General features: G+C 35.7%; 1 protein-coding gene and 1 long non-coding RNA gene across 2 annotated transcripts in view; one reads left to right on the forward strand and one right to left on the reverse strand.

Moving 5' to 3' along the window:
• LOC137635553 (uncharacterized) overlaps positions 1 to 16,683 on the forward strand; it is a 137,779-nt gene that overhangs the window by 55,910 nt on the left and 65,186 nt on the right. The window lies entirely within an intron of this gene.
• LOC137635549 (uncharacterized) overlaps positions 11,789 to 16,683 on the reverse strand; it is a 43,857-nt gene continuing 38,962 nt past the window's right edge. Inside the window, exon 3 of the long non-coding RNA XR_011042707.1 lies at positions 11,789 to 13,852. This is a non-coding gene — a long non-coding RNA (uncharacterized lncRNA). The remainder of the gene's footprint in view (positions 13,853 to 16,683) is intronic.

Consider the following 16,683-nt stretch of genomic DNA (forward strand, 5'->3'; position numbering starts at 1 on the left):
TGAGACGTCTAAAGAACGTCGTCTTTCCACTCCAGGCTGGAATCTAGACGTAGTCTTAAGGTTCCTTATGTCATCTAGGTTCGAACCTCTCCAGTCAGCTTCCTTTAAGGACCTTACCCTCAAGACTCTTTTTCTCGTTTGCCTTGCAACAGCTAAGAGAGTCAGTGAGGTTCATGCCTTCAGCAAGAACGTTGGTTTCACAACCGAATCTGCAACATGTTCTTTTCAGCTTGGATTCCTAGCAAAGAACGAGCTTCCTTCACGTCCTTGGCCTAGATCGTTCGAAATACCTAGCCTCTCCAACATGGTAGGTAACGAACTAGAGAGAGTTCTTTGCCCTGTCAGAGCTCTCAAATATTATCTTAAGAGGTCTAAACCTATTCGAGGACAGTCAGAAGCCTTATGGTGTGCCATCAAGAAACCTTCGAGACCCATGTCCAAGAATGGGCTTTCGTATTATATAAGGCTTCTGATCAGAGAAGCACATTCTCACTTAAAGGAGGAAGACCTTGCATTGCTGAAGGTAAGGACCCACGAAGTAAGAGCCGTAGCTACTTCGATGGCCTTTAATAAAAACCGTTCTCTGCAGAGCATAATGGATGCAACCTATTGGAGGAGCAAGTCAGTGTTTGCATCATTTTATCTGAAAGATGTCCAGTCTCTTTACGAGAACTGCTACACCCTGGGACCATTCGTAGCAGCGAGTGCAGTAGTAGGTGAGGGCTCAGCCACTACATTCCCTTAATCCCATAACCTTTTTTAACCTTTCTCTTGAATACTTTTATTGTTGTTTTTATGGTTGTTACGGTAGGCTAAGAAGCCTTCCGCATCCTTGGATTTGGCGGGTGGTCTATTCATTCTTGAGAAGCGCCTGGGTTAAAGGTTTGGTAGAGGTCCTTTAGTAGGGGTTGCAACCCCGTGTACTTTGGCACCTTTGGGTTGATTCAGCCTCCAAGAGGAACGCTGCGCTCAGTAAGGAAGACGAACTTTAAATAAAGAGGCAGAGTAACGGTTCTATTCGACTTCCTTACCAGGTACTTATTATTTCATTGTTATTTGAGATAACTGTTATATGAAATATGGGATACTTAGCTATCCTTTAATCTTGTACACTGGTTTTCACCCACCTCCCTGGGTGTGAATCAGCTACATGATTATCGGGTAAGTTTAATATTGAAAAATGTTATTTTTATTAGTAAAATAAATTTTTGAATATACTTACCCGATAATCATGATTTAATCGACCCTCCCTTCCTCCCCAGAGAGAACCAGTGGACCGAGGAATAATTGAGGAGGTGTCAACAAGAAGTACTTGAGTACCTGGCCACAGGTGGCGCTGGTAAGTACACCCCCTTCTAGTATTGTGATAGCTGGCGTATCCCTCCATAGAATTCTGTCGGGCAACGGAGTTGACAGCTACATGATTATCGGGTAAGTATATTCAAAAATTTATTTTACTAATAAAAATAACATATTATTGGTTGACATATGTGTTCAAATTCTCAATAAGGATGATGTGATTCTTATCTTCTGGAAATTGTTTTATGGTCATCTGTTCCTTTGTTTTGCATCTTGAATCTGAAGGATACCAAATGTTCCATAGTTAAAATTTTGAATTATAAAAATGCAAAGAGAGGAGATAATAGACATTTATGCTTTTATGTTGGTGGAGTCATTTTAGTTTGTGGATAATTGAAGGTACCAGGAGACCTTCAGGTCATTTCAGGTGTCGGAGGAACTCGAGTCGTATTTATCCGAGTTGACCGCATTTGCCCGGTTCAGTGACGGGTGGTTGGTAGTCCTCTTCTAGTTTGGCTCACTGTTGGCAATGTACATTAGTTTTTAATTTGTTTTGTGGTGTTTGAGAAGTCTTCTTTGTTTTTCCTAATAGAGGTTTTGGAGGAGAATATTAATAGAGAAGGACATAATGATAGATTATGACTCTGAGAAAGTGTTGTTCCTATATATCCAGGTACAAGTTTTGTCCTCAATCATCCTCATATTCTTATGGGATTACTTCACAAACTTCTGGTATTATATCTACATTTTTATTTCCTTTAATTTGGATATAACATTATCTCTTCTATATGATCTAACTCCAGCTTTTGCTGCAATGAGATGTCAAGAAGTTTTTCATTGAACGATGCTCTTTGCCACAAGTGTGACTTCATTAACTTTCCTTCAATGCAATAATGTGAAGATTATTTCTAATCTGGAAGGAAGATCACATCTTAGACAAGTTTGACGTGAAGCCCTTTCTCTGCTGGGCAGATACTCTTAAGAAAATACTTGTTCTAATAGATGTTATTTGTACAGTGGTACCTCTACATACGAATTTAATCCGTTCCAGAACCAACTTCGGATGTAGAAAATGTTCGGATGTAGAAACGAATTTTCCCATAAGAATACATGGTAATTCATTTAATTCGTTCCTCAGCCTAAAAACCCATAATAAATCCTTAATAAATGGCTACACATAATTACACATAACAATAACATTACTGCATAATATGTAAGAAGCATGTAAAAAAGATAATTATAAAGAAATAATAAATAAAAAAAAATATGTTTTATTGCCACTTTACCTTAGAGACAGGCCAACGCAGGTGTAGGATTTGCTACGCCGGAGACGGACGATCGGCGAGAAGGTAGACATGGTGTTAACATGTTCTTTAAATAAACACTCTCTTTCTCTCTCTCTCTCTCTCTCTCTCTCTCTCTCTCTTGTTCTTCTTCACTGTTAGTGTTAGAGACGTCTATTAATTTTTTCTGAGAGAGAGAGAGAGAGAGAGAGAGAGAGAGAGAGAGAGAGAGAGAGAGAGAGAGAGAGAGAGAGAGAGAGATTAAACAAAAATGAGAGATTAAACAAAAATGTGTTGTGTACATATGATTTTTAACAGCGTTAACGAATTGAAAGACAGTTAAATGTAACTAAAAAAACAATATCAGCGAATCTGAATTCCTTTATTAACTAAAACAAATATTGATACAAACACACTCGTGTGCGTATGCGCAAACACACACACACGCACGAGGAGACACGATCGGCGATGAGGTAGAGATGGTGACTGCGATAACATACCGTAACTTACACTACGGAAATTTTAATCTAACTAAGCTTATTTATTTTTTCTTTTTTATTTTTATACTTCATATTTTTTACATTTTTTTTTTCATCTCTTTCAGTGACGAGTTACGGTATGTTATCGCAGTCACCATCTCTACCTCCTCCCCGACCGTCTCTCTTACTGCGTAGCAATTCCTGTTTTAGTTAATAAAGGAATTCAGATTAGCTGTTATTACTTTCTTAGTTACATTTAATCGTTTTTTGAACTCGTTGACGCTGTTAAAAATCATATGTAATCTAAACACATTTTTGTTTAATCTCTCTCTCTCTCTCTCTCTCTCTCTCTCTCTCTCTCTCTCTCTCTCTCGGAAAAAAATAATAGACGTATCTAACACTATAACAGCGAAGAAGAGAGAGAGAGAGAGAGAGAGAGAGAGAGAGAGAGAGATTTCATTTAAAGAACATGTTAATGCTATGTTTAGAGAGAAACAAAAAAAGAGAGAAGTCTTATTTAAACGAGCTTGTTAATGCTATCATGGTTTTCTTTGCTTCAATTTTTTCTTTCTTTCTGTTCATCACGCTGGACCTTCTCACAAATGATCGTTGCCAACAATCTCTTTGTCCTTTATCCCTATCAACAAAAGGCGTTCTGTCTCTTCCAGGGTATTGCTAAGATGTCTTGTAATAATGGTGATCCCCTTCGATGGTTATTTGCTTTAATGGCTGCCTTCAGCTTGATGATCCTCGAGATAATAGGCCTATTCCAGCCATATTGTTTAGCCATACAGTATCACTCACATGCACACTGCTCTCATGTTTTTCTATAATTTCTTGCTTCAATTCTAATGAAAGTATTGCCTTCTTCCTGTACTGAAACTTAGCTTCTTAAGCACCATGATTATAGGTAAAATAAAAAAGGAAATGTGAGAAAAGGAAGAAAATAAGCACTGTTAATAACAGACCAAACAGAGGACAACCACACGATACACACAAGAATAGAGAACTGAGCACTCGACGATCAATGGCGTAATGTTTACTTCGTGTGTCGAAATAAAATTCGGGTGTAGAGTCAAAAATTTGCTCGAATTTTACTTCGGATGTTGGAAAATTCGGATGTAGATACGTTCGTGTGTAGAGGTTCCACTGTATGTCGTTTATAAGGACTTTTTGTCAATATTGGTGATTCTATGACTGTGTTTTGTAGTTGAGTCTCTTTGGTACAGTTTCACTCCTAGATTTTGGACATGTCCCGCATGGAGTAATAGATTGTTTGTCCAAATTTCAGTAGAGGCAACTGAATGCCATTGAAATATGGTACTTGATAATGAAACTACTTCTAATGAATTGTTTGAAGCAAATCCTCTGTTTAGCAATCAAACATTTGAGTTGTTACAGGAGCTGTCTGTACTCTCATGAAATTACTGTGCATTATTGTACCTTCAGGAACTGTACAGTACCGTATTTTTCTTCTTTGGAACATACATTGCTTGACATTCCAAAAAGCATTGTATTTCAATGATGATCCAAAATCAAATTTGATTGATTTATCATGAATTCATTTGGTGCATTGATACTCAGAAGTGTGTTTCTGAGGTTGATTCAGAAACACGTCACTGGTTGAAGAGAGGCGACTCAAATACTCTGGACATCAGCATTCCAGTTTAAAAGACTGGAAGACAGTTTAGATGCCGATTAACTGTACCAAACCTACGCAAGTGTTCCATATTCAGCCGATAATGTTTTCCTCACATAGCCCTGACAAGCGCTTGTGGATACCATGGTTCTTCTATTCAGGATTTGTTACAAGTCTAGTGTAAGAGGTTCGCATAGGATTCGGTCGACTACAGGCTGTGGTTTTCTTTGGAAAATTGTCTTTGGCTCAAGAGATGGAAGCGTGTGACCCATGAAGTATTCTGTGTCTTTGTCTGCACAATTTGGTGTTTATGGTTTTCATGTAATTTTTAATATAATTTGAACAGAAATATTTCCGCAATTATTGCCAATGCGAGAATGGCCTTAATGTCTTTTGATACTGTTTTATTGAAGTGACTTTAACTTGCATTTGACCGAAGATGATATTTTAGATAAAGATTTGTGTATCTCATCTTGTCTGAACGTATTGTGGCGTTTTAGCTACCAAAGAAATTTTTAGACTTTAAATGAATTTAAGAAATATTTGTTTTGTTAAAAGAGTTTCTCAATAAGATTGTTCAACCAGGGAGATCGAAGGTCAGAATGTAAGCAGTAAAATAAGCAGTTTAATCTTATACATTGTAAAACCGTATATGACAATAAATTGCAAAAAAAAAAAAAAAAAGATGAAAAGAGAAAATGAAAACATTCAAGGACTTAGTAACACCTTTCTTTAAAGAATAAAAACTGCTTTAATCATTTGTTACTAGGTGGGACTTGGGGAGGGCCTTGGTTGGGTTTTCATTTTCTCTTTTTATCTAAAAGAAAATCTTGCAAAGTTTTTGAGAAAGGAGAAGGAGAAGGATTTTAAATAATTCCTTTTCCATGTTAAGTCTTTTAAGAGTTATTTTCTCATACAAATATACATCAAATCCTGTACTTGTGTTTCAGTCACTCACCATTTCTAGATTTGCATTTGAACATTCTACAGAAATAACATCACAGGTTAATTGATGTTTATTCATTAAGAAACCTCTGTATAAAAAGTAAGTCATATTTTCTCATACAATAGCCTACACATCAAATAATGTGCATAATCATTTCTAAATTTGCTTAAAAAAGCAGAAATATCACTCAGGGAAAAATGAAATGTATTCATGAGAAAAGTTAGGCACTAAAATAATTGGATTAAAGTATCAGTACACAATGAGTAACAGACAAATGATTTTGACAAATGCAATATAAACTTCAGTGAACCACTTATTTTTCATCAAGAACATTAAAAGTCCCTTTACAAATGAACAAACTTACTAGCAAGAACTATTTAAGGGTCACTCATAAATGAAATATTCCTTCAGGTCAATTTGACTGTCGAGGCAAATACTAAGTCGTCGTCATATTTCAGACCAAAGTTACAGAACTGAACATCTGGAGGAAAATGGTTGAAACAGAGACTTGGGTGAGAAAGAGAGAGAGAGCGAGACACTGAGGAAAAGAATTAGAGAAACTCACAAAGTCACCAAGGAAAGGGGGAGGGAGAATGAGAGAGAGAGAGAAGGGGGAATGAAAAAGAAGTGTCTGGGATCCCATACCTCCTCCCCACCAACTCTTCTTCATCTTCTTTCCTTTTTCCTCCTCTTCAGGTGGGTGGCCACACTGCACTCCCTGCCCCATGCAACCCAAGAGGTGCTTTTAGGCATTTTGACTGATGTAAAGGTATTTGGGGTTAATAAAATTGCTATGTCTCCTTATGAATTTTTATTGTATCCTCTTCTATCTATACATTTTCAATTATATGGTATTTTTTTACTCAATTCATTACTCTACCCCCAGAAAATTAATGTAAAAATATTTTGTAGAAAAGTTTGCTCCAATTTGTATAATTTTTTTCCTACACTATCTTGCAAATCAACTTTGAAAAGCCTCAACAATTGATTTATTTTGCAATAAACTTCTTGCACAAAATGCTTTTCTGTGCGAGTATTCAGTAAACTATACCCTTATCAACTGGTAGTGTCTTGACTACTTTAAAAATGGCCAACATCCGTGGCTTTTATAATTTCATCTACACATCCAGAGTATATTGGGTGACAGAACATTACCTCATTGTGTCTGGGCAGTTAGTCTGAGAGGTGAGGCGGCACTGTTTACAATTAAATAGCTTTGTTTGTTTGTTTCAGAATGCCTTGCTTTATGCAATACACGGGCTCTTGCATTGACAGCTTGTAAAAAATAGCTCAAAAATTATTGGGGAAAAAGAAACTGTTACATGAACGGATGAATTTGTATGAAGAGAGAGAATCACTTTGACAAACATCTCTCCAACATTGTTCATTTGATCAATATGGTAGTGTTAGGACATTTGCCATAGTTGCAACAAAGGGGACAACACTGTTGTTGCACTACAGAGTAAAGGTCAAGAGGTTGGACACTCCAACGGAAGAAAAGTGACAAAAACAGAAGTGTAGCAACAAGGCTACAAATTCCAGCGATCATTTTTAACTGAAATAGTCTACAGATAAAGTGAGCCACAGTAGAAAAATCTGGCCATTACCAGTGGTGCTTGGAAAAGCAGACTGCTACTAGCCTGAGGGCCCAAATATAGGGAAGCAGCCCAGAGCAGAAAAAAAAAAGTAATTAAGAGAATTAAAGAAAAAACTATGAAAGATATAGAAATTAACACAACCTGAAACTATTCCTTTTACCAATTCAACCACATTGTGGTAATCAAAATTAATATAATCCTCAATAAAAACCAATATTGTCAGGACAAGATAGAAAAATAAATTGCAATGTAAAAAATGCAAAGGAGCAGGTTGTGCAAATCGGGTCAAAAAGATGAAGTAAAGAACAACACTTCTTTCTTCTCAAATGCAGACAGCAAGATAACAAGTCTCATCCAACTGGATACAGCAAAGGTTTTCAAGTTCAGAAACTGGAACTGATTTCCAGCTGAAACAAAGTATTTTCACTAAAAGTGTTTCCCACCTTTGACTCGTGGAACATCATGTTGGTATCCTACCAGCTACTTTATACTGCTTCTTTGAAATGAGTAGGAACTTTTCTATGGAAAAACCAGAAGAGCAATTTCCCAACCAAGAATTAAAACAGAATCTTATGGATACAAATAATGATGTCATTGACAATTAAATTCTGTTGGAACCAACAAAAGACAACAGGAAACGTCAACAGCTAAAGTACGTGACCAGATGTTTCCTATGTTTGTGGTACGGCCATTTTACATCAGGAAAATCTCATGGAAAAGTCCAGAATATCATGTAACAACAAAGCAGTTGCACTTGAAGAGAAGCAATGAATACAATCTCTCCCAAAGAACAGGAAGTAGATAGAAATGTTAGTGAATAGGGAAAAGTTCATTATATTAAATTTAAAAGGAAATCTACAAAAACTTTATATACAAGTTATAATTTAAGACTTGAGATGATCTTGAAAAGACCACCTAGAACTACAGTACTTTAAATATTCAATAGATTACACAGGAATTCCCCAGGGGACAGTTGACTTTTAAGCCATGTAATAAATAATTGAAATTATGGGGAAATCCAAAAGAAAGAAAACTTTGGAAAGTATTCCAAGTACGGCACAGGATCCTCTTCAGAACAACTGGACAAAAAGACGTTAAATGAGGAGGAACAAAGAACATAGAAAATTTCTCTTGCAATCAAGTCAGCTGTTGACAATAGACAGTTTCCACATTCAAACATTTGGCTCAATATAAAAGATTGTCATTACTGAGAAAAAAAGCAAGACAAACAAAGGTAGGATCAAACCAGTTCAGATGTACACATTAGACACCCAGGTCTTATCAGTGGATTGAAAGTGGTCAAGAAAAACAAGACCATGAAAACCACTGTACAAAATCTAAAGGAAAATATTAGATATAATTTAAAAGGCCAAACAAAACTGCATGAACATTATTAAACTGTTCTTGAGAATCAAATGAACTGGACAATTAATTTCAACTTGAACCAGCGACCAATATCAAGGACTTGCAATACGGCCCAGAGGAACAGTCAATATTAGTTGGGTCAGATCAAGTCTCTATCACCTTACAAAATCAATATTCTGGCTGTACACAAAAGCCAACAAAACACTTATTTCTTGGTATAATTTGGTATAACCTCATCACTAACTGCTTCCAGATACAATCATCCATTAAATCTTTCCTTCCCAAATGACACAAAAATACAATTTATCTTGAAATCTTTCTTCTGCCATTTGACTTCACTAACCATGAAACTCTTTCAAGAGACAATGAAATCTAAAACTTGGAGCCAAAAGTAAAATAAAAATAACTGACACTATGAGCATAACTAAACATCTGAACAGTATAATAAACTCATTTACACCTAAAGAAATGCTAATTGCTTTAAAACTATCAATGGATTTCTCTACGCTGTTAATATTACAGATTTCTTAACTCCAGACTAAAATTTGATTCCCCTAAGTAAAAGTACTACTGTATTTTCACTAATGTTCTGTCGATCTAAAAATAAATCAAGTCAGGGATGGAATGAATTTCTACAGCATATAGTTTGGTAAGAGATGAAATAATTACTTCACATTTCAGAAATGTCTAAGAATTTTAAATAAAACCTGTAGATATGGAAATAACAGGATGAGGACCTGTAAGAAGGACCAAGAAATTATTGGGAAAAAAATTAATGTAAACACATATCTACAACTACAATGAATTCATGCACAAATCACACAAGTAAATGAAGCTATCGTATCAAGACTAATCCCATAAGATATTTTTATATAGAATGTGACTTGAAGACCAGGTTACAGAAATTCGTCGAATGACAATACTTTGACCAACGACATTATAGAAATTCATAAACAAAGATGATTTAAAAATGTGATAAGCACAGGAGGAACAAGAAGTCCCACAATAATTAGTAGGAAAAAGTCCCGTACAATCACAGGAAAGAAAAAGAATGTAACAAAGGCCAATAGTGAACCAAAAAAAAAAAAATAGATGAGAACTTGTGCATCTATAAAAAAGCCGATGATGATAATGGTATAATTTTGTAGTAGTATTCAGGTGAAAGAATTTTAGGAAAATAAAGAAGAGAAGAGAGTTCTGTGACTCAACAGAAGGGGAGACAGTTATGAAAAAACTAAATAATTTCCTTTTTAGTTTGACAGAACATTAGACAAAACAGTTCCCTCCAAGTTGTCAATAATACTTCTTGGGATTTTAACTTCCTGTTTAACTTATTGTAATAAAGAAAGGTTTTAGAATCTAGTCTCTATTTAACAATGCTCACTTACACTAACATACCAAAAATCTAAAATTGGATTTTAACAGAAATACGGATACAAAATTTAAAATCCTAAAACAATCAATTTACTCCTCTAAAAGAAATCCTATTAAATCATGACTCCCATACAGAGGCAATTCTAGAAACAGCACTTTTACCTGATATTCCAGAACACACCTCAAATGGTTCTTGCATCATATCATAAAATCAATAGAGATTCTTCCCACAGACTCAAAAGATGAGTTACAGTGCATAAAATAACAATGTCTCGATGTCTATCATCAACCGGAAAATTAAAACCTCTTCAGTTCAAAGCAAACCTAAATCACAGAACAACATCTCATTTCACAAAACCAATATTAAACAACAATTCTTTCTCTCGGTCAAACATAAGAGTTTCACGATTTTGTCATGGCAGAGTAAAAATAAATTTATTCGCTGTAAAGGTTAATAAACATTAAAGCAATCTTTTATTTACATCACAACTTCAAAATCAATATTCTTATTCTTCGTTCCATAACACTGTTTGCAAAACGGGATTCAGCCGAACAGAAGTTTCAGAAAAATAATGTACAAAAACTTTGACATAATTCTAAGAATCTGGAAAGTGTTACAAACAAATCTCTGATGTTGATATTGAAAACATTTGGTTGTTAGACTATTTTGAAGCCTTAAATATATGACTGACATCTAAATGTCAAAGTTCATCTGAAGTGAATGTTGGACTACGAAGCAAGCAAAGTTCAAAATGGTTATCAGCAAACAAACACAATTAAAAGACCATAAGAAAGATTTAAAAGTTCTAAAGAAAAGGGTCTTTTGCATACAATCAAATTATAAGAAAGGGTGATACAGGAATAGTTTGTGAAGTGTTCAAACTGCATGGTAATAGAGTGTCTTGTGTAGTTGAGTTCAATTACTGTACTTGGACAAGGGAAATTTCCATTGGAGTTTGCAGTGCGTGCTTGTGTTGGTCATCAGTAGTACGCTATCTCACACAATCCTTTCTTTGGATAATGAATAGAATTATGTAAATACCATACTGTAAGTGGAATCTTGTGGATTCTGTTGAAAGTATATTCATGCTTTTAACTTTTCAAGGTAATAGTTTGCAATCAAACCTTCAAATGGTTTTGTATTGTATACTTAAGTGAACCAGTCTGAAGGTTTAGGTTCCCTGGATAAGTAATTTACAGACACCAACAGGGCTAAAGATAGGTAGTAAGAAGACCAAGACGTAAATTTGTGGATGGAAAGTCAGAAAGACCAAGGGCTAACGGTAAGGGCGTAATACTAAGCAAAAGAGAAGGTCTCTATTGATTATTGATGAATTCTGTCATTCAAATACAATCAAGTAAAACTTTTGTAGTATCGAAAGGAAGCTTAAAATTTCTGTACTAATATACAATACTTCAAACTACTCTAATAAAGAAGATTTTATTAAAATTAGAAAATACTAAATTCTCCCAGGGTAAAGACATTAATGAAATATAAGCAAAATAACGCAAAACCCTAACATTATCCAGTGGAACATTAGTGTGAACATGAATGTGGAGAGAGAGATCAGACTGAACAATTAAAAGTGAACAAGATATTTTACTAAATCATTAACATAGTGTAAAGGTAATTTGGTAACCTCCTTGCAGTTAGGGAAAATGGTCTAGCATTTCAAATGCCCTATTCAAGAAATGTTTTTGAGAAAGAGAAAGATATTAATTCCCAAAACTGGAGTTGTCTTTTCACGACCTATGAAAGAGCTATTGTCATTATGTATAAATGTGTGTTATTGGGATGTAGTCAGAGAATATCTTAATATATTCATAAGCAAGTAACAAACAATTATAGAAATTTTTAAGAACTGATTTAAGAGGGACGAAGTGACATGACAGAATATAAGTCAATGAAATGGAAATACCTGAGAGGGAAGTTTAATAAATTATTAAAGTTGCGTAAAATAACGTCTACCCTTCATTATACACAATAATGAATGGAATGTTTATCGATTCACTGATTTTGTAGATAATAAGACACAATATGTGACACAATGTTGATATTATGGGGGACAAAAAGTCTTCACATGATAATCTCGTTCGAAGTTTGGAGCCGACAAAACCTGTTAAAATGGTTTATGTATCTTATCCTTTGTGCTTTTTTAAGTACACAATATACACATATGTGACCTATCTATACTATATACATCACAAACCTCCCCACCAGGTATTGACTGTAGTTGGCCCTGCAAAGAAAACTGTATGGAACCTAAAACTTATGTCTAGTAACCCTTTGATGACTTGCCTTCTCTTATCTATATCCTTCAGTCAATGCTCAGTTAGCTGTCCAACTCCTTTGACATAAACTTAGTTTTACATGCTGATCAACGATCAAGGTTAGCTAAGTAACCAGCCTCAACACTGAGAGCCAATTGGCCGAGCGATTCACATGTTGGGAACAACGGTCAAGACGACTCTGTTCAACTAAAGGTTTACAATAAGTAGTAACCTACAAGAGAATTTCACCAAAATATTTACAATGATGTTTACCATTTATAATATATTGTATAAAGTACTATCAATACTTTGACTCTACAAAACCCAAATCACACTAGAATGATTGCCTGTGTAGTGATAGTATAAAAAGGCAGACCAATAACTCAAGAATCTTAACTTATGTCTTGATCAACATTATGCTTGATAAAGTACCGTAGAGGTTTTGTAGACTGAAGTGGTACGGTCATGTCATGAGAAGAGATGAACCGTATATTGGGAGGAGAGTGATGGAAATAGAGGTACAGGGAACGAGAAGGAGAGGGAGACCAAAGCGACGGTGGGTGGACTGTATCAAGGATGACCTTCGATCAAAGAGATTAATCGGTGATGAGGTGTGGGACAGAGGTAGATGAAGAAAGCTGGCCGGAAACATCGACCCCACATAGAAGTGGGAAAAGATGTAGACAAAGAAGAAGAAGAAGAAGAAGAAGAAGAAGAAGAAGAGGTTTTGTGGAATAATCAAGGGAATTAAATCTGCTTATTGAACTCTTATTTAAAATATATTACTCTGCTTAACTAGTCTTTTTCCATAGGGAATCTAAGATCTTCATCAACACAGTTTGTCAATAATTAGCAGAGGGAATTTGAAGGTGCAAAGTAGGCTTACCCAAATTACACCCTTTGTGGAGTGGAGTTCCTCCGCTGTCCTCTGCCTCTAGAAAGGTTTAATCTTATATAGACATAGGTCTAACTATTGGTAAATCTTAGTTATTTATTCATTCATTTTCTAAGAGTGCTTGATCTCCTATGCCTGAGCTAAAGGATCTGTTCTCAAACGTGGGAAGACAGCTTGAACAATACAGAGTAGGAGAAGTTAGAGAGTTGCAGCTGTTAGGGGCAAACGAACTGATGACACAACCAATGTTTAGTTAAAAGATTCACAATTTTCTTAGAAAAATATTAAAAAACTTTTCAATGAGGAAAAGTTCGAGGTAAACTGGTGGAGGGAGTAAATCTGAAGACCAGTTGCTTACAACGGTGCCAAACAAAATACTGTACGGTAAAGTATCTAACAGTGATTAAACAAAGATGGGCTTTATAAATGAGATTTGGAGTAACCAGCTGAATATTACCATACAACTAAACAAAACATCTAATATTTAAACTTTCTCAGCAATTCTAGGGTACTGTATTTGAAGAATGAATTTTCCATCCTTGACTGATATATCTTTCTTCCAAGAAGGGTAGATTTAGTCCAAAAGATGAAGGCTGGCTGGCTCCAACGCATATTTTCTTCCTGTATAGTTCTTATGAATATTCCACTTGTGACTGGAGAGTGATATCGCTCCTTCAATCAAGTAAAAGAGGAGCAAGCGTACCTGAAAGATATTTGAGAATAATTATACCAATGTTATCATAAAGTTGAAGAATGCATTGATGACGACAGAACATTTATAATGTAAAAGACTCTCAGATATTGAAGTGTTTACTCAAAATGAACTCTAAACAATTCATTTGATATCGTCTTCAAAAGACAGAAAATTTATAATGTAAAAAACCTTGAGATATTAAAGAGTTTACTCAATATGAACTCTAAATAATTTATTAGATATTGTCTTTGAAAGATCAAACAATTATACTTCTATGCGATTAATATTTTCCTTGAATGGAAGGAGGACATCAAGGGAACGTCAAGTTAAAGAAACCAAACGGCTTGGTAAGAACACGGCAAATGATAAGGCTCAAAGTGGTCGCAACAAATCACAGGATTAAGATAATATCGAGTACTATACCCTTCCAGAATGTACACTTCTACACCCTAAATACTATTCTCACATCAATCGAAATACTTCATAAATATAACAGATGCTGAAAATTCCTCTAATAAAAGTTTTGTTAAAATATCAAAAATTTTAAGTAATTTTTATTTTTCCTAACATACTTACCGAGAACTACTTTCTTAGCAGTTACCTGTAATCTCCTCTCTACCGACCAGAGTTTTGTGTAGTATACCCTAAACCCGTTTTCTATGGAGGGCTAACTCGGGAGTAAGAGAACGTGCCCCGAGGGTAGCTTTTGCGCTAGGTCGAGGTCCGCTTGGGTCGTGAGCGCCAGTAAGTTCTTCGGATGTTGCACAATTCTCGCAAGGGCAGAGAGGCACTCGGGGAAGGTAGGGAGGGCCATTACCCGAAAGTAGTTCTCGGTAAGTATGTTAGGAAAAATAAAAATTACTTAAAATTTTTGATTTGTTCCAACACGAATACTTACCTCGAACTACTTTCTTAGGAGACTTACACTTTAGAAGGTGGGAGTGCCTTCCTGACCCTCAGACCCAGCAAGCGGAAGCCAAGAGGCCTAGGTATAAAAACAAAACATACTAGGAAAACGGACGATAGGGTAACTACACAAAGAGCTCACGTTAGTGTCTTGATAACTGTGTCACTTTGTCCCTTATATTTTCCTGGTCTTTGTATTTTGTATCTAATGCTTACATCTCTCACCTTATTGTCTCTGCCTGTTTCTGTATCTACAACCTGCCCCATTTTCCATTTTCCTCGCACAACATTTGTGTCTTTAATCAGAACAATATCACCAGGTTGTAGATTTCTTTTATCTGTGTGCCATTTTTGCCTTACAATGAGTGTAGGGAAATAATCTCTCTGCCACTTACGCCAAAAGGTGTCGACAACATTTTGTATAAAGTTCAACCTTTTCTTGGTGTCACCTGATGTAGACCATGAACCAGATGGTACTTTATTACTTGCTCTACCCAAAAGTAAATTGTTCGGACACAAATATGTTCCTAATTCTACATCCATACCAGGTTTTATTCCAATAGGCCTTTCATTCATTAAGTTTGCTATTTCAAAAAAATGTTGTCTGCAAATCACTAAATGTCAAGATGGTAGTTCCTATGAGCATTGACAGAGACCTGTTTACAGACTTAATTAAGGCCTCACTTACCCCATTCTGCCATGCAGCATCTGCAGACCGATTAAATTTCCATTTCAAGCCTTCCTTTGCTCCAAATTCAGTGATCTCGTGTATGTTCCAGTTGTTATCACTCTTAAGTTCTTTACTTGCTGATACCAATTGTGAGCCTAAGTCAGAGTGTACAGTATCAGGATAGCCATGAACCGCTGTAAATCTTCTGAAACACTTTAAAAAACTATAAGTACCATATCCATCTACAACATCAATATACACGGCACGTGTAACAATACAATTGAATATAACACCATAAGCTTTACCAGTTGTCCTTTTCTTTACATTATCTTTGATTTGAAAATGTCCAAAAATATCCACAGCAGTGTGATAGAATGCTGGACAAGGACTCATTCTTTCATCAGAAATCTGACCCATTCTTTGACCTTCAACTTTGGCATCCAGTTTCCTGCAGAGAATACAACCTCTCTTTATCGATCTTATGATTTTACGTGCTGAAGGAACCCAAAATTTAGACTGAAGCTTACATAGTGTAACATCAACTCCAGCATGATTCAACCTGTGTAAATAACTAATGTACAAGACTGTAAATGGATGCTTACCAGGTAATAGAATGAAGCTATCTTGGTTCCAATTATGTTTCAACCATCTTTCCATTCTTTCTCCTACCATAATTGTACCATCTTCAGCTTGAAATGGTCCTAATCTTTGAAAACATTTTTTCCAGTTCTCAGGAAGACTTTTTTGTGCTTGCATAATCCAAAACCTCTCAGCTTCCTTAAGTGATCTAGGTTCAAGTTTCTTTAGAACACCCTTAAAAGATTTCTCCTTAACAATGTTAAATATCCTGGCAGTGACTGCAATTAACATATTATAGTTGTTGAATTTCGACGCATCAATTATGGTTTCTTCATGAACAGAGTATCGTGCAAGATTAACATGAATTCTATCAGGTAACTCACAATTCACCGATTGACTGATAGGCCACACTTCTAAAGGAAGGGCCATGAACTCTGGACCATATTTCCATGAATAGACAACTGCAACATTTAAAGGGTCCTGGGGTCTGGTCAATAGATCAGCAGGATTTAATCCAGAAGCAATCCACCACCATTCATTTGGGTCACTTTTTGATTGAACTTCTGCTATTCTAGTGGCTACGTAAGTTCCAAAGCCATAAGATTCCTTTTGGATTTGTGCTCTAACAATGGAGGAATCTGTTATGTGCATTACCGAACTAAATTTATATGTCATTTCATCTTCA

Source organism: Palaemon carinicauda, unplaced genomic scaffold (genome assembly GCF_036898095.1).
Source record: "Palaemon carinicauda isolate YSFRI2023 unplaced genomic scaffold, ASM3689809v2 scaffold14, whole genome shotgun sequence".
Taxonomy (NCBI): Eukaryota; Metazoa; Arthropoda; class Malacostraca; order Decapoda; family Palaemonidae; genus Palaemon; species Palaemon carinicauda.